At 42.8% G+C, this 19,566-nt stretch overlaps 1 protein-coding gene across 6 annotated transcripts in view; it reads left to right on the top strand.

Annotated features, from left to right (window-relative positions):
• The window catches only part of dennd1a (DENN domain containing 1A), a 492,710-nt gene that overhangs the window by 135,448 nt on the left and 337,696 nt on the right, over nt 1-19,566 (top strand). The gene's annotated exons all lie outside the window — the stretch shown is intronic.

The following is a 19,566-nucleotide window of genomic DNA, read 5'->3' as shown; positions in this document are numbered from 1 at the left end:
CATGTACGAATGAAGGGCCTGTTAGTGATATGAGTAGGATTTGATCAGGTTGCGTTAACCATCTATGAACAGCTTGCTGCTGCTTATGCATTTGTAAAGACTGATGTTTCCAAAGAGCTCTATGTAATATTGTATATTGTAATGACACTTAGACCATAGAACTGTATAGCACAAGACCAGGCTCTTCGACCCATAATGTCTGTGCCAAACGTGATGCCAAGATCATCACTTATCTACCCACACATAACATATATGTTTCCATTCCCTGTATATCCATATGCCTGTCAATAGTTTTTTAAATGCCTTCACCACTACCCTGGTAGGGAGTTACAGGCACTCGCCATCATTTGTTAAAAATAAAATTTGCCCCGCACATCTCCTTTAAGCTTTACCCCTCCTCACCATAAAGTCATGCACTCTAGTATTTGATATTTCCATCCGGGGGAATAAAAGGTTTTGACTACCTATGCCTCTCATAATTTTATATCCGGTCATTTTAGCCTATGTTGAGCCTGAATAGGCTCATTTTAGCCTATTCAGAAAGACTGGTCAATTTCAGCGAATCTGCCTTTTATAAAATGTTGAACTTTTAATTAGAAAAAATTATAAGGAGACTTCCAGAAAGATGGATGGATGGACTATGACAAGATGAGAAGTTGTTGGTCAGGAGCAGGAACTCAAAACAAAAGTCTGGTCTGACACTTGAGCCAGACTTTGATCCACAATCTGAGACTCCAGGCAGCAGTGAATTTGTGGGATGATTGTAAAGCCACCACACTTGTGTTCTCACTCAGCACCTACATAATTGGGTTTGAAAGGTTTGAGGTCTGCTGTTGTGTATATGTTGCAGGCAATCGATCTGTGGCTGATGTAAATTGTCATGAGTTCCTTAATTGTATTTATCTCACAGTGCTTCTGCTAATGCACCTACAGCCACTTCAACAGTGTAGTAAGTCGCTTCATTGTTTGTCTCATTCTGTTTTTAGACTTAATTTATTCCTCTCATGACAGCATTGACTCGAGCTGTGGTACAACTGCACCAGTACTGAGTACTGTGCCGACCAAATGGTCAGTTGTCCAGTGTTAACTGAGACGATGAGTGGCTATTGGTCATCCAAACACAGGGGAATCAAGACTGGCCCGACCCTGATCTCTGGACACACAAAAGTGCATTTTTAGCAAGTAGGTGAGTAATGGTGAAGGACAGGAATGTTGGCTGATTTCGTTTTTAACTTCCGCGTAAACTCCAGCGTTCTGAGACCATTGCACTGCTTAGAATTGCCTGGAAGGGCAAACTACTTCACCTAAATCGGTGAATGTTACCATTAGAAAAGTAATGGACTTTGGCAGCCAAAAATGGGTTTAGTTTAGTTTAGAGATACAGCGCGGAAACAGGCCCTTCGTCCCACCGAATCCACGACGACCAGCGATCCCCGCATACTAACATTAACCTACGCACTCACTATGGACAATATACAATTTATCTGAAGCCAATTAATCTACAAACCTTCACGTCTTTGGGAGGAAACCAGAACACCCAGAGAAAGCCATGCAGATCACGGGGAGAACGTGCAAACTCCGTACGGACAGCGTCCATGGTCTGGATCAAACCTGGGTGTCTGGCGCTGTAAGGCAGCAACTCTACCGCTGCGCCGCCGAGCCGCCATGTGTCTCTTGTTTTTGAGATACACTGTTGCTCCAGGTGGTATCAGTTTGAATGCTTTGATCCTTAATATGAGCATTGCCTTGTGTAGTTTATGTCTTGTGTAGTTCTAACCTGACCTTAGATGGACACAAAAAGCTGGAGTAACTCAGCGGGTCAGGCAGCAACTCTTGAGAAAAGGAATTGTGACGTTTCGGGTCGAGATCCTTCTTCTTTGTCTGAAGAAGGGTCTTGACCTAAAATGTCACCTATTCCTTTTCTCCAGAGATGCTGTCTGATCCGCTGAGTTACTCCAGCTTTTTGTGTCTATCTTCAGATAAAACTCGCATCTGCAGTTCCTTCCTACATGCCTAGTCTGACCTTTCTCTGTGCCTGGGCCAATACAAGAAACAGTCCTATTTGGTGCCTTAAGCACCTGACCTGGCTCCTTTGGAGATCTGTTGGTGTGCACTCCATGATCGCTTTGTTCCACCGTATTTATCAGTATTCATAATTTATGCCATATTTCATACCTTGTTTTCCGTAATTTTGCCTTGCATTCCGTATTGAATATTTCCCATGTAAGAAAATATTTTCTTCATATTGTATAATAATATTCTTATTGTAAGCACATTTAGTTACTGAAATCTGCAGCATGCAGGAACTGAAATAACAGACCCACTGATATAACTGTTATAGAGGGTTCATAACAACATAGCACTTTTGCTAATAGGATTTCTTTGGATGAAAAACGTGCTTCTCCCCACCCAGTTTGTTTGGTAGTATTGGTGTTAATTACTAATGCAAAGTAATGTATCTAACCGTGCCGGAGTAATGGGGACAATTCATCTTGATTATATGTGTTAGCAGTGGCTCAATTGATAGTATTCAGAATTAGAAGAATTTGTGCAGGAAAACTATAATATATTATAGTGCAGTGCTGAGTGAGTTTGGCACTCGTGGAGGTGTCATCCTTTGGATAATGCACCAAATCAAGGCACATTTTAGCCACTTAAAGTCAGCATAAATGATCGATCCAATGTTTTGAAGAAAATCATTTTTTCTCAATGCCTAAATACTTCTAATCACTTAAAAATAACCCACTTAATCGGGGCATTATCCCATTGCAATTCCCATTGTGAAAGCTTTGTGTGTACTTGTCTGATACTTTTCCTAAAGGGCCTGTCCCACTTGTGCGACTTCTACCGTGAGTTCGGGCGAGTTCGCCCTCGACCCATACTCGCAGCATGGTCGCCACGAGGTTGTAGGAGGTCTTCGTAACTCTCCTTCATGCTCGAGAGTGGTCTCCGCGTACTCGAAGCCTCAGCTAGGTCGCGGCACTTTCTTCAAAATGTTAAAAAATGCCCGCGAGTAAAACAAGGTCGCCATGGAAAAAATTGATACTTTTTTTACTCGTACGTTTAGTCGTAGTAGGTCGTAGTAGGTCGGCATGTTAGTCGTGGGTAGTCAAAGGTAGCCAAAGCTAGTCGTAGGTGGTCTTCATCATAGTCGAAGGGAGGTCGTAGGAGATCGAAGGAGGTCGTCTTGACTCTCCATTATTCGGTGTCCAATTTTCCCGAAGTTAGTCGTAGCTAGTCGAAACTGGTCTTCAACATAGTCGAGGAGGTCTTCAACATGACATTTTTACAAACCCTCCTAAGCTTTTCTAAACTTGCCAATTTGGTCGCCCAAGTGGGACAGGCCTTTTAATTCTATCAATGACGCAATTTCCGAAGTTACTTATTGGCTGTAAAACTTCTTGTATGACATGAGCTTTATAAACACACTATATAAATGCATAGTAATTCAGAATATATATTTGCAATGATTTTTATCTATTTAGGTTATTTCTAAAAAAAAAAGTTCTGACGGCTGGTGTTGGCATTAGTGTTGGTTTACTTGAAGGAGGTTAATTGATCACTTCTAAGGCAGCTGGGTTTCAATCCATGATATTTGCAGCCGATTCCAGTTCACTCATTCTAAGTTAGATGATTACAGTTAAGCATGACCAAGCACACTTTCAATAATTCTAGCACACCATTTAGAAGTTAAAAAAAAGAGGAATATGGATAGGAACGGTTTGGAGGTTTATGGGCCAAACACTAGTGAAAATGAGGCATTTTGGTCAGCATGGGCAAGTTGGGCCAAAGGGCCTATTTCTGTGTTGTGTGACTATGACGTATTTGTATAATGCCTTTCACCGCCTCAGACTGTGTACTTTAAATGCAAATCTTTATCCTTGAATCATAATCACCTTAGTAATCCCAACTACACTGCAGTAGTCATCACTTGAGAATTTGTATTTGTAGAATTCGTTTTTGGTATTCGAATTTTGTATTTGTAGAATAAGTATTTTCAACATTTGTATTTTGTATGTTTTTTAATCGAATGCAATGTCTGAAGAAGGGTCTCGACCCGAAACGTCAGCCATTCCTTCTCTCCAGAGATGCTGCCTATCCCACTGAGTTATTCCAGCAGTTTGTTTCTATCTCATGAAATGCAAAGATCCTTTGGTTCTCACCAATGCGTCAACATGGAGCTTTTCTATAACAAATGACATGTTCTTGTTGTCGTCACCTAAAATGTAATTATTGACCATAGTAGTAGGACAAATATTCACTCTTATTTATGCACCCTTATTTAAGCGTCTCATAATACATTTCTATTGAATTTCTATTCAGCTTCAGGTCAAAGATTGTTTTAAACAAGGTGGTGTGAGTCATAGAGTCGCACAGCACTTATACAGGCCCTTCAGCCCAACACTTCCATGCTGACCAAGATGCCCCATCTAAGCTAGTCCCACTTGCCTGTGTTTGGCCCATATCCCTGTAAAACTTTCCTATCCATATATGTGAGACCAATCTCTTTTCTACAATTGTAGGATCGTCATTATTCAGAAAAGTATAAATGGTTACATAAATATAATCTGTATGGATGAGTTGTTTTCTGTTAGTTAGTCTAGGCTTGGGTATTCTTGCCTGAAATAATATGATGTACACAGAACGAGGGTGATGCTTTCAGCAGGGATTTATCTGTCCTCTAACTAACCACTTACACATTCAACACTGTCTTGCAGTTGACTTTTTTAATAGTAAAAACTTCATGGGCGCAGTTGCCAGACCATTTTGGCAAAGAGTAGATTTTAGTTCAATGTCCCTTTTCATAAGTATTTGTTCTTGTTTGAGCATGTGTCAGAATTTCTTAGAATCTGAAGTCCCCATATAATAGAATGTAGAAATATGGAGCAACACATTAAAAAAACAACAAGATACTCAATACCATATGGACTTCAGTGCAATATGGATCCCAAATATGTCATGTAAATTGCAAATAGAGCAAAATTGATTGCAAAGAAAAGCTACAAATTTCTGTATGGATTTCTGTATGCACCGAGGTCACTGACAGTCATAGAGTTGTACAGCACGGAATATAGAATATAAACACAGTCAAGCAGATCTTGCCCCATAACTAAAGTTCTCAACTCATAAATCTCCTCTACACCCATTTCAGTGCCATCATGCCCATGCATTTGTGTATCAGAAATGTACATAGTGCTCCAGTTGTGGATTAGCAAGCACTTTATACAATTCTAGCAAGATTTTTCCACATGCATTGGCCAATAAATGATATTTTTATTCTGCCAAGGCCAATGGGATCTCCTAGTTGTTAACCATTAACTCCTTTTCCCATGCCAATACTGACCTTTCCATCCTGGACTTCCTCCATTGCCAGAGTGAAGCTACACGCAAACTGGAGCAACATTACAGCCCAATGATCTGAACATTGAATTATCCCATTTTAGGTAACCTCTAACAAACCCTCCCTGTCTCCCCTGACACCCCCCTTTCTTGCCCCCACCTGGACGCGCACCTATTTTCCCCTTCACTTTCTCTGCCTTCACAATTTGTAACAATTCAATTATTTTATATCACACCTGTTTGTTTATTTCTGGCCTTTGTCCAACATCTGCCTATTAACCCCCCGATCGCCTGTGTTCACATCTGAGGGGTAACTTTTTCACATAAAGGATGGTTGGTGCATGGAATGAGCAGCCAAAGGAGGTACTTAAGGCAGGGACTATTGCAACATTTAAGAAACAATTAGACAGGTACATGGATAGGACAGGTTTAGAGTGATATGGGCCAAATTCAGGCAGGTGGGACTAGTGTAGATGGGTCATGTAGGCTGGTGTGGGCAGGTTGGACCGAAGGGCCTCTTTCCATGCTGTATGACTCTATATTGCCTGCCACCTTTTGTCCTGCCCCTCCTCTCTTCCATCTTTCCCTCCCCAACCCCCCCCCCACCCCAAAAAGAAAAAATGGTGTCTGAAGAAGGGCCTAGACCTGAATAAATGATCCAGACATAAATGTAGATGGCTTGGTGAGTTAGTTTGTTGATGACACCAATATTGGAGGAGTTGCAGACAGTGAGGAATGATGTCAGAAGATATAGCAGGATATAATCCAGCTGTAGAAATGGCAGACGGACTCTAACCTGAGCAAATGTGTGGTGTTGCACTTTGGCAGGTACATGTAAAGAGAGAGGACACAGTTAGTGGTAAGTCCCTCAGCAACATTGATGGGCAGAGGGATCTTGGAGTCCAAGTGCTAGCTTGCTGAAGGTGGCAGCACAAGTAGATAGGGTGGTTATGAGGGCATATGATATTGCTAGTGTCAATCATCGCCCCCTGGACAACTAAACATTTTCAAAGCAGGCAGGCTGGCTTTCCTGCCGATGCCCAAGTCTGTCAGATAACTTTTAAAGAAGATTTCTATGGTTTGAGGCAATATTTCTTTGCAAAGTTAGTGCACACAATGAACTTCAGATCAAATTTGTAAAATACCCATCTCATTGAATACAAGAATCAGGAAGTCATGATGCAGCTCTATAGGACTTTGGTTAGGCTACATTTGGAGTATTGCATGCAGCTTTGGTCCACCCCATTACAGGAAAGATGTGGAGGCATTGGAAAGGGCGCACGAGGTTTATCAGAATGCTGTCTGGATTAGAGTGTTGCACAGACAGGAAGAGGTTGGATACACTTGAATTGTTTTCTCTAGAATGATGTAGATTGAGGGGAGACTTGATAGATGTATATAAAATTATGAGAGGTATAGATAGACAGAAAGATCCTTTTTTGCACCAGAGTGTAAATGTCCAACACTGGAGGGCATAGCTATAAATTGAGAGGGGGAGAGTTTAATGAAGGTGTGCGGGATAAGTTTTTTTACATAGTTGTGGGCCTGGAGCGGACTGTCAAGGGTGGTGGTGGAGGCAGATACGACAGTGGCATTTAAGAGGCTTTTGGATAGTAACATGGAAGTGCAGGGAATTGAGGAGTACGGATCATGTACCGGTAGCTGAGATCAGTGTAACTTGGCATCATGTTCAGCGCACACAGGGCCCATTCTATGTCACCTATTCATATTCTTCGTGGATGCTGCCTGGCCCGTTGAGCATTTGTGTCTTTTTTTGTAAACCAGCATCTGCACGATGTTTCTAAACATTTTTGTATGCTACTTTAATCATTTGCACTAGCATCTTCAGGGAGCTGTTCACAGGTGCGCTAGGAGTCTGTACATTTACCAGCATCCTATCATTTATTCCATATTTCTTGCCTTGTTTTCTGTTCATAAAGGCATTTCGCCTCATTTCCAGATGAATTGTATTTTTCACTTTTCTGATGCTAAGTCCTGGAAGGAGATGTGAACACAGATCTTTTGACTCAAAGTCCAGAGTCTGTCATTGAGCCAAGCCGTGTGTGCAGAATAACTGATTATATTCTGGAGTCCACCACCAAATCAAAGGGTTACAATTCAAAGTATCCACAATCCATCAAAAGTTCTTGGCTGTTTGACTGCTGTATGTTCTTTTGCAATTTCTTTTAAATTTTATGTAATACAGAAAGCCTAAAGGCAATGTTGCGGATTAATGAGGATTTGGCATTCACACAATTGTAATTCAGGGTCACTGGAAGGGGTAAAAGCAGCTCAACACATAACAAATGTGCTTGGGTTATTGTAAGTTTATGCTCAAATTTCAAGTTCTGCATGTTACATGTTGGTTTGTTCTATCAAAGATTAATTAAATGGAACAGAGAGCAAGAATGCTAGAATCTGGTATGAATGATCACATGCCTTTTTAGTGTCTCGCCTTCGGGTCAGTGCAAACCTATATTTAGATGGCGACTGCAGTTATTTGCAAATTAATGCCATATATAACTGCCAACTGCATCTAGAACAGATATGTTTAAGCACATATTTGCAAAAAATATGTTAACTTGTTAGTTAGGTCATTTTATTATAATGCAAAAACTAAGTTGCTCTTTGCACAAAGAAATCTGCAAAAGAGGAATTAGGCTTTCGTCCAAGAGTGAAATCTTCAAGCAGATGAGACAGGTGTTCAGGGCTATGGGCCAACTGCTGGCGGATCGTATTAATATATAGAAGGGTGCTTGCTGGTCAGCATGGATGGCTTGGGCTGAATGGCCTTTTCCACGCTGTATGATTCTGTGATTCTAGGTGGGAGTTGGGAGTGACTCTGTTTTCTTTGCGTTGTGACTATCCAAGGAATATGGAGTATACATGGAATACATTTAAATCAGATTCTGAGAACTGAATGCAGGCTAGAATTTACTTGGAATGTCAGAGGTTGTCAAAGAACAGTTATTATTTAAAGTCTATGTTTTTTTGTTTGATATGTTTTCCTTAGTCTGAATGTCCTACTTAAAAATGACTCTTTGCCTCCCGTTCCTCTTTTGAGCGAACCAATTTCATGATCTTTTCATTTGGTGAGTTTCTTCTTCTCTTGATTCTTTGTGTCAGTGAAAATTAATTTGAAAATCGTTTGCAAAGCAAAACAAAACAAAGATGCTGGAATTCTGAAATTAGATACAGAAATTCATGGAAATGGTTAAATCAGGCAGCATCTGAGAAGAGGGAACATGAATTGATAACAAAAAAGTCAAAAATGCCTGCATTGCAGTTCTACAAAAGTTCCAGAGAAGGCGGAGGTGTAGGGAGTGCTAAAGATGGAGACTAAAAGCAACTGCACGATGTTATGCCTGTAAAAGCTGCAGCAAGTAAGAATTTAATTATTCCATTCCTACTGCATATGACAATTAAACACTTCTGACTTTTACTCTTGATACAAAAGGTATGGGAGAGAGTGGTGAAGTTGATCTGGCTGGTGGAGATATAGATGGGAAACGAGAGAGAAGAGGAAAAAGAAAAACTAGGGAGCAACAATGAGATACAGAACATTGCAGTTTCTTGAAGTCTGAAATAAGAGAATTGGTTGATGGGTCAGTCCAGTGTATGAATGCTAATTATTTGAGAAATTGAACTTAGTTATTGGCAAACAATCCCACTTCCGATTTTATGACAGAAAGAATCAGGTGCTAAAGTTACTGCTCCTAGATTCCTATAATGGTGCACAGTATTTCCAGGAGAAGACTGCAAATGATCAGCAAATCAATCGGCATCTGTGAAGAAAGAAACAGAATGACTGTTTTTGTTTATTGATCTTAGGCCTGACATTTTCTATTTCTTGTGGCCACATCTATCTTCCCTTATGCCAGTGGCTTTTCTGCACTTTTTATTTTCAATCTAACAGTTTTTTTTAAGATGCCACATTTTCTTAATGCTTGCTTTGTATTTGGGGAAATTGTCATCATACACTTCTTAAATTCAACACTTCAAAACCATATTCAGACTAAGGCTCTTATAGTCTGATCCTAAATGATGACTTCGCAAAGGCCTTGGCAATATCCCCTGCATCTTAATGAATTCAAAGTCTGACATAATGTTGAGGTCCTCTTCCACTGCCTTTCACTTCCCCGCTCATTTCTTTGACCAGAAATCTCTAACCACCTGAGACCTTGCTTTTGGCTTCTTATGCTCACCACATCTATTTATTATAAACTGCTGACATTTTAATTGACTGCCTTAGTTGAAAAGCAACCTAATCTGCTGAAGTGTACAACTTTTACAAAACAGAAATTCCTTTCTTTAATCTCTCTTTTAGAAATCTTGTGTAGCTCAACTTGGGATTTGTAATGTCTACATCTTGACTTCCCTCATGACACATTGTTATATTCTGCACCAAAGAGTCTAGTGCAGTACTTTCCAATTTTTCCTTTGCGTGTGTGCCTTTGAAGACAGGAGATTTTTTTTAGAACTCTAAAGTGCTGCAGGCAACAATATCTGCTTTTAGTCTTTATGCTTTTAATTGGAAACACTGAAAAATAACACTGAGCTCATATTAAATGATTATTAACTGCACTGTGATTATTAACTGCTGAAATTATTTTTATTTGTTTTAACTTACTATGGGGAAATGCTGTGAACAACCATAAAACTAAACGTCAAAGTGTGTACCAGGATGCAGTTACTATAAAATTCTCAAGAAACGAATATAAGACGAGGCTGCCATTACTCTTCATTACTACTCCATTATGTTGCTTAATTGCTTGATTGAATGTTTTGAGGAGTTAACTAAGAAGATTGATGACGGCAGGGTGGTACTTGTTGCCTATATGGACATTATCCTGCATGATAGGCTAGTCCACTAATTTAAGATGTGCGATCCAAGGTGAGCAGGCTAATTGGGTCCAAAATTGACTTGATGGGAAGAGGCAGAGGGTAATGGTGGAAGGACGCCTTTCTAACTGGAATTCTGTGACCACTGGCATATCGCAGGGGTTGGTCCTGGGACCCTTGTGCTTATGATATATATTAACGATATATATATAATTATGTGAATGTAGGAGGTATGATTAGTAAGTTTATCGACATAAAATCTGGTGGTGTTGTGGATATTGAAGCAGGTTGTCTAAAGAGGACACAAAGAACTACAGATATTGGAATCTTGAGTAAAACACACAGTGCTGGAGGGAATTAACAGATGACATTGCGGGTTGTGGCTTTTAGACTAGAGTCTGAAAAGCGGTTCCGACCCAAAACGTTGTCCGTCCATTCCCTCCACAGATCCTGGCCCGCTGAGTTCCTCCAGCACTTTGTTTTCTCTAAAGCTACAGCAAGATACAGATTGGATTGGCATCTGAAGAAAGGTCCCGACCCAAAACATCACCTATCCTTTTTCTCTAGAGATGCTGCCTGACCCATTGAATTACTCCAGCGCTTTGTGTCTATCTTTGGGTGGAGTGTTAGTGGATGGAATTTAAATCCAACAAGTATGGTGCTATTCCGTTTTGGAAGTGAAACAAGGGTAGAACATATACAGAAAATGGTAGAGCACTAAGGAATATTGATGAGCAGATGGACACAAGACCATAGTTCCATGAACGTGGACACAGAGGTAGATAGGATGGTGCAGATGGCTTATGGTACGATTGCCTTCATAAGATGGGGCATAGAATATAAATATATGATGTAATATTACTACTTTACAAAACACTGATTAGACCACACTTGGAGTATTGTGTGTAGAGATTTACCAGGGTGTTGTCTGGATTGGACTTGTAGGTAAAACCCACAGCCCCAGCCCCCATATATCCTCCCCCCACCCCCCCCCCCCCCCCTCTACCCTGTGCCCCACCAGAGTGCACATCCATTTCTCTCATAATTCTGCCACATCGAAATGCGGCATGGAAACAGGCCCTTCAGCCCACCGTCTACGCCGACCAGCAATCACCTATTCACACTAGTTCTGTGTTATTTGGCTTTCTCATCCACTCCCTACACACTAGGAGCAGTTTACAGAGGCCATTTAACCTACAAACCTGCCCTTCTTTGGGATGTGGGTTGAAGCTGCACAGATGCAGCTGATGCACAGTCTTTTACCCAGAGTACGGGAATCGAGGACCAGAGGACATGTGTTCAAGGTGAAGGGGAAAAGATTTAATAGGAATCCGAGGGGTAACTTTTTCACACAGAGGGTGGTGGGTGCATGGAACAAGCTGCCAGAGGAGGTAGTTGAGGCTGGAACTATCCCATCGATTAAGAAACAGTTAGACGGGTATATGGATAGGACAGGTTTGGAAGGTTATGGACCAAGCGCGGGCAAGTGGGACCAGAGTAGCTGGGACATTGTTGACCGGTGTGGGCGAGTTGGGCCGAAGGGCCTGTTTCCACATTGTATCACTCTATGACTCTAAGCTGGAACCGGAGCAACAGTGTGCAGGAATATCTGCATTTTCCACTCCAATGTGCGTACCATTTTTACATTGCTTCTTTGTTGCTGGTTCAGAACCTTGGGACTTCCTAACCAGCTGTAATGCGGGAGACTGCGGTTCACAGAGGTAGATCATTCCCCATCATTGCCCCCTGGACAACTAAACTTTTGCAATGCAGGCTGCCTTTCCTACCGATGCCCAAGTCTGTGATGTGGCAATATTTCTTCACAAAGTTTGTGTACATAATAAACTTCAGAGCATATTTTGTACAACACCTGTCTCTGGGATTAAAAAATAAGTCAATTAGTTTTGTGATTATTTTTCCAAAGTTCCGTTGTGCAAATAATTAGAAGGAAATGAAAAAGTTGGCAAAAACCATAATGTGACAGTCAATTTGCTGAAGGCAGTGCATATAAGGGATAGTAATCCTGCTTGAAATTTATATAACACATCAAATTCTTCCCATTTAACTGCAGCAGGTTAAAGTACCTCTTCATAAAATGGCTATATTGTTTGAGTTTCACTTAAACCAACTGCTCCGTGTTGAACAGTTGACAGTTCATCTTATTCTTGCAGTGTATTGACAGCTGTCCTAATAATATAGAATCATAGTTATACAGCATGGAAACAGGGTCTTCGGCCAAACTCATCCATGTCAACCACATGGGGGGGCGGCACGGTGGAGCAGCAGTAGAGTTGCTGCCTTACAGGAGTTTGTACGTTCAACCCGTGACCTGCGTGGGTTTTCTCCGAGACCTTCGATTTCCTCCCACACTACAAAGACGGACAGGTTTGTAGTTTAATTGGCTTGGTATAAATGTTAGTTGTCCCTAGTGTAGGATAATGTTAATGTACGAGGATCATTGGTTGATGTGGACTCGGTGGGCCGATGGCTGTGTTTCCGTGCTGTATCTCTAAACTAAACTAAACTAAACTAAACCAGAATGTCTTTCTGATCTAGTCCTATATCCCTGCGTTTAGCCTTTATCTCTCTTAATCTTTCCTATCTATGTACCTGTCTAAATGTCTTTTATACATTGTAATTGTACCTGACTCAACCATAGGACCACAGGAGCACAGAGAGTTGAAGGATGATCTCATAGAGGTGTATAAAATCATAAGGAGAATAGATAGGGCAAATAGAAACCTAGAAACATAGAAAATAGGTGCAGGAGTAGGCCATTCGGCCCTTCGAGCCTGCACCGCCATTCGATATGATCATGGCTGATCATGCAACTCCGTATCCCATCCCTGCCTTCTCTCCATACCCCCTGATCCCTTTAGCCACAAGGGCCACATCTAACTCCCTCTTAAATATAGCCAATTAACTGGCCTCAACTACCTTCTGTGGCAGAGAATTCCACAGATTCAGCACTCTCTGTGTAAAAAATGATTTTCTCATCTCGGTCCTAAAAGACTTCCCTCTTATCCTTAAACTGTGACCCCCAGCTCTGGACTTCCCCAACATCGGGAATAATCTTTCTGCATCTAGCCTGTCCAACCCCTTAAGAATTTTGTAAGTTTCTATAAGATCCCCCCTCAATCTTCTAAATTCTAGCGTGTACAAGCCGAGTCTATCCAGTCTTTCTTCATATGAAAGTCCTGCCATCCCAGGAATCAGTCTGGTGAACCTTCTCTGTACCTTTGTGAACCTTCTATGGCAAGAATGTCTTTCCTCAGATTAGGAGACCAAAACTGTACGCAATACTCCAGGTATCTGCAGGGTCTTTCACAAGCTAGGGGAACCAAGAAAAAAAGGGAAAAGCTGAGAGTGGCAAGATTTAATATGGACTTGCAGGGCAACTTTTTTCACTCAGAGGATGGTAGGTATATGGAATAAGCTGCAAGAGGAGGTAGTTGAGGCAGGTACAATAAAATATTTAAACGGTACTCGAGCAGGTATATAGATAGGAAATGTTTAGAGCAGGGGTCGGCAACCTTGTTCTGCATAGGGGCCAGGGCGCATGTCTATGAGCGGATGGCGGGCCACATCTATCACATGTACACATGGATTCCACCCCTATCCAGCCCCGGATGGCAGACATCAAATCACGTGTTCACAGAAGGTAGACAAAAATGCTGGATAAACTCAGCGGGTGAGGCAGCCTCATGCAATCCTTGCATGTCTCACCCGCTGAGTTTCTCCAGCATTTTTGTCTACCTTCGATTTTTCCAGCATCTGCAGTTCTTTCTTAAACGTGTTCACAGAAGATGCGTGGCCGTGCCAGCGGCTTTGCGCAGGATGCGGTACAGCCAGAGCTCCACGCTTGGTGCTCGGCCGCGCTCGACAATCGGCGGGCTGGATAATTACGGGGAACAAAATCCGCCTGCGGGCCGAATCCCCGACCTCACGGAGGCGCGTAGGTACAGTGTACCTGTAAACACCGGGGAGCCCTTCATGGAGTCCGGAATCGAGGCCGTCGGGCAGGATCTCCCAGCAGCAACGGAGCTACAGGTGCCGACTGTAAGGGAATTCCCGATCTCAGGGGAATCCCCGACCTCGCGGAGACTCGCAAGTACTGTACCTTTAAACACCGAGGAGGGCTTCATGGAGTACGGAAACGTGGCAGTAGGACTACAAGTAAGACTGAAGCGTTGGGGACTTCGGCCCCCTCTCCCCACCATCCTACTGGCCAACGTACAATCACTAGAAAACAAAGTAGAGGAATTAAGGGCAAGGCTGTTTTACCAAAGGGAGCTGAGAGAATGCTCTGTGTTCTGTTTCACAGAGACATGGCTCACCCCCAGCTCCCCAGACTCAGTGGTCCAGCCTGAAGGGTTCCCCATCCACCGTATGGACCTTACGCAGGCATCTGGGAAAGGGAGAGGAGTGGGCGTCTACCTCATGGTCAACTCTGCGTGGTGCTCAGACGTGGCAGCCCTATCCAACTCCTGCTCTCCATACCTCGAACATCTGGCAGTGAAGTGCCTCCCTTCTACCTACCGAAGGAATTCTCCTCCATCATCCTGACCGCGGTCTACATCCCACCCCAGGCAGACGTCCGTATGGCACTGGAGGAGCTGCACGCTGTGGTCCACAAGCACTAGACGGCTTACCCCGAGGCATTTACCACCGTAGCCGGGGACTTCAACAAAGCCAACCTGAAGAAATCGTCAAAGCCAACCTAACTTCCACCAACATGTCTCCTGCAGCACCAGAGGACCAAACACCCTCGACCACTGTAACACGACCATCAAAGACGCCTATCACTCTATCCCTCGCTCTCACTTTGGTAAATCCGACCATACTGCGGTGCTGCTTCTTCCTGCCTACAAGCAACAATTGAAGAGCGCACCCACAGAGGTGAGGACTGTACAGAGCTGGTCGGGGTGGGGCAGAGGAACAACTTCAGGACTGTTTGGAGACTGGACTGGGCAATGTTCAGGGACTCGGCAACAAACCTGAATGAATACGCCAAAGTCGCTACAGACTTCATAAAGAAAAGTGTGGAGGACTGCATCCCAACAAAAACCTTCCGAGTGTTTCCTAACCAGAAGCCTTGGATGAACCATGAGATCCGCATTCTTCTGAAGACCAGATCCCGAGCATTCAGGTCTGGAGATACAGAGGTCTACAAGAAGTCCAGATACGACCTTGGTAAGGCCATCAAAAAGGCCAAAAGGGACTTCTGTTCCAAGATGGAGGGTGAGACGGATGTTCTGCAACTGTGGCAGGGCTTGAATGCAATCACCTCCAACAAGGCGAAATCAGGACGCAGCTCAAATGTCAGCGAAGCATCACTTCCTGACGAGCTCAATGCGTTTTACGCATGCTTTGATAGGGAGAACACTGATGCGCCTTTCCCAGCCCCCATTCGCCGTGATGGTATTTCGGTCACAGTCACAGAGGCCGACGTCAGAAGATCCTTCAGTACCCTCGGAATGCGCCTGGACCAATGGTATTCCCGGCCGTGTTCTAAAGGGTTCAAGAACTTCACATTCCTGGGCGTGCATATTTCCGAAGATCTCCTCTGCTCCCAGAACACTGATGCAATCATAAAGGAAGCACATCAGTGCCTCTACTTCCTGAGAAGATTACGGAGAGTCGGTATGTCAAGGAGGACTCTCTCGAACTTCTACAGGTGCACAGTAGAGAGCATGCTGACCGGTTGCATCGTGGCTTGGTATGGCAACCTGAGCGTCCAGGAGCGGAAAAGGCTGTAAAAAGTTGTAAACACTGCCCAGTCCATCATCGGTCGAGACAGACCACCAACCTCTTGTGACAATCCTCAATAAACCTATACACGCAGCACCTGCACGTCTGCAGCGTATGATGATGCAGCTCCAGCGATTCAAAATTGTTTACAAGAAGGGTAAAGACACAACGGAGCATGACAACAACCTAAAGCTTATCATGGACTGGGCACGTCAAATCAACCTGAAATTTAACCCTAATAATTGCAAGTTCAGGGTTCCAGAGGTCACATATGTTGGTCATGTTTTCACTCCTGACGGTCTTAAACTTGATCCAAAGAAAACTGCTGCCTTCATAGAGATCCCAGCCCCCACCGACGTGTTTAGACTACAACGATTCCTGGGTATGGTGAACTATCTGGGAAAGTTCATACCGAACCTCAGTGAACTGAGCACAGATCAGGCGAGCAACAGTATTTTCCGTCCTAGACGCAAAAAGCTCGTTTTGGCAGATACCGCTAGATGACAAGTCCAGCAAACCACTTAAACCGCTACTGCCGGGCCAAGTCGTCCGTTTGCAAACCGACAACGGAAGACAATTTACCAGCCATGCGTTCAAACACTTTGCCAACCAATGGAATTTCCACCATGTCATGAGCAGCCCCGAGTACCCACAAAGTAGCGGGCTCGCTGAATGGGCCGTCAGAAGCGCAAAACAGCTAATGGAACACGCCCACCTAGCCATGTCGGATGTGTACCTCGACCGTTTAAACCTCAAAAACATCGCTCGAGACGGGGTCCTGGGCTCGCCAGCTCAACGCCTGATGTCCAGAACAACGAGACCACCAATACCAATCGCCCAGCAGTAGCTGGTGCCACAGGTGCTGAAGCCAGCCACGATCCAGAAGCGCATCCAGGAGAAACACAACATCCAGAAAGGACCACATGACTAGTTCCAGCATGTCCCTTACTCCACCACGTCCGGTGGCTATGACTAACAACAACACTACCTCTCCCGCATGCTCTCCCTGTCGGTCACCACGAGTGTCCCCTGCTGCTTTCTCACTTCCGGGTGCACCGCCTCCCTCTAACCTGTCTGGCGAAGCGGGAGAGGGGTTGGTCCGTACGGGTTCGGGCCGTATTAGCAGACTGCCTGATAGATATGGCTAGTATGTTTGAATTCTAGCTGCATGTGTGTTTAACTATATTCGCTCTTTACGGGGAAGGATATAGATTGGTTATTGCATGTGAACCAATCATAGTAGAATTAACATCACGAACCCCACCTTACCGTATGATTTATACTAACACCCACTTCCTACACTGGTCAGTCTTGGAAGCGGTAACGATGAACTAACAACTAGCAACCTACTATGGGTGCTGATTAAAGATGATCTTGAACTCCAGATTGTCCAGTTTGCTTATTTACACATATGATAGCAACACAATCCATTTTATTGATGTCATCGACCATTTGTCAACAAATTTTTTGAAATTGAAACTAAATTGTCCATCTACTATGGTGGATTTGAACAAGTGATATCTAGATTATTAAACCAATTTCAGAACAAATGGTATAACTAAGAAAAACAAATGCATTTATTAAATTTTATACTGTTTAATAGATTTTTTTGCAACACAATTCCATTTGCTAAATTTTAAATCCAGAAATTAAGTCTACCTCTCAATGAATGGAGGGTTATGCAAATTATTATGTTGTATAACTCCCTAGTCTGAATAGCAAAGGCAGATTAGACGTGCTTCAGTTTTCAGGAAGAAAGTATGTGCAGTGTTCCCTGTTTAATAACTCTCCGAGAGACAGTAGTATGGCTTGTACTTATTTTGTTTAAAACACTCAGAAGTCTTCCAAAATCAGCAGAGAAGAATTAAGCAAAACTATTTTCTCAGTATTATTTTTCTTTGACGTAGCCCCTGGTTTGAATAACTATTTGCAAATGCAAGTTTATCTGGATGAAAGGATATGGTAGCTGAAATCTCCACTGCTATGTCTATCTTCGACATTGGGAAGCCTTGATTCAAGTTTATCTAAACAAGCACTGCTAATCCCAACTATCTGGGGGGGATCCACTGTCAAAACAAGCAGCAGGGCCCTAAGGCAAACAGAACAGGCGAGAAATGAAGGCAGGGACTTGGGATACTCCAACGGATTTTCATTTGAGGCTAGCAGGAGAGATTGAGTTAGAGACGGAAAATTAGCATAATGCTCTTTCATTGGGAAATTTGGGAATACTGACAGCAGTCCCGTGCATAGATCTGTGGTTACATTGCAGTGAGTCTATAGGAAAACCATTCACCGACCCAGCCATATTGACTGAGAAAATAAAAGGGCTAAGTACTGATGGAGAGAAAGGAAAGACAGACTGCGGCATTGTTTGACATCTGCTCACTAGTTTTGTTCCCTCGAATGCTATGTGGATTTTGGAGAAACCTAAGAAGGCTGAACATGAATCCTGTAATCTTCAGCTGAATATTTATGCAGTTAGACAGCAGTTAAGCCACCCTTTGGTTCAGCCTACTCCTCTTTCATTGTTATACACTCAAATTAGGAGAGCATTTCAAAAGCAAAATAAATGTTTGTTTGCCTGTGAACGTTTAAGCTGATTTACATAAACTGCGTGCTGTTTGGCCAAGCTTCCTTCCCTTACTTTTTATACCTGATTGGGAAATATTCAGGCTGTAACTTTGCAAAATATAATTTGTGCATTGACAAGTATTGATTGAAACAAACCTTTGCAGTGTCAGCTTTGAAGAGAGCTGATAGCTGGGTAAAAGAGTTTTCAAACATTGTGTAAAGGCCTGTCAGGAGAAGGTCACAAAGATAGCAAATACATGCAGGCACATTGGCATTTGAGCAGACATTGTGAATCAAAGTAAATTTTCTGTACAATCTGTAATATTTTTAACTCTTTGAGCACATCAAACTCAAAAAGTTGTTTTGTTCATTATATTGCCACTTTCTCTGACAAATGACAATATATTTTGGAGCATTGAAATCTATGAATTAGTCTACTTTGCTGTGGCAATAACAGCAAATGTATACATTCAGGACCAGTAAAAGGATTTGACAGAAATTTTAAATTGTGGTTCGATAAAGACTAAGTACTACACGGTTTATGCACCTGCCTGTTATTTTAATTGAATTGAATTGAATTTCTTTATTTGTCATTCAAAACAAGTTTGAACGAAATTTTGTTGCCATACATCACAACAGTAAAACAGCAACAAAACACACAATTTAACACAAACTTCCATCATAGTGACTCTCCTCCAGGCGCCTCCTCACTCTTCTTCTTGCGTATGGCGTGCACAGCCTAAAGTTGAAGGACAACTTGTTCTATTTGATCTTACTCGATTGTGCACGCCAGGTTGATTGCATTCATCGAAAGAGGGCGGACCACGTGAAGGTTGCAATCTCCCACCCCACCTCCTCACTCTGATGGAAGGTAAAAAAGTCATCTGTTCCTTGCTTATTCTGCAATGCGAGTGAGTTTGACCCAACTCTTCCTTCTCTTTGCCTCAGCACTTGCTATCTCTGACGACCCAAGATCAACGATCTGGACATGCCTCTCCTTTTAAGATGCTCTTTCAAAGAATGTCTTTGGTTAAGCCTTTGGCCGTTTCTCCTTGTATTTCC

Source organism: Amblyraja radiata, chromosome 32, assembly GCF_010909765.2.
Source record: "Amblyraja radiata isolate CabotCenter1 chromosome 32, sAmbRad1.1.pri, whole genome shotgun sequence".
In the NCBI taxonomy this organism is placed as follows: Eukaryota; Metazoa; Chordata; class Chondrichthyes; order Rajiformes; family Rajidae; genus Amblyraja; species Amblyraja radiata.
The sequence above is the reverse complement of the archived record's forward strand: the minus strand, read 5'-3'. Positions and strand labels throughout refer to the sequence as shown.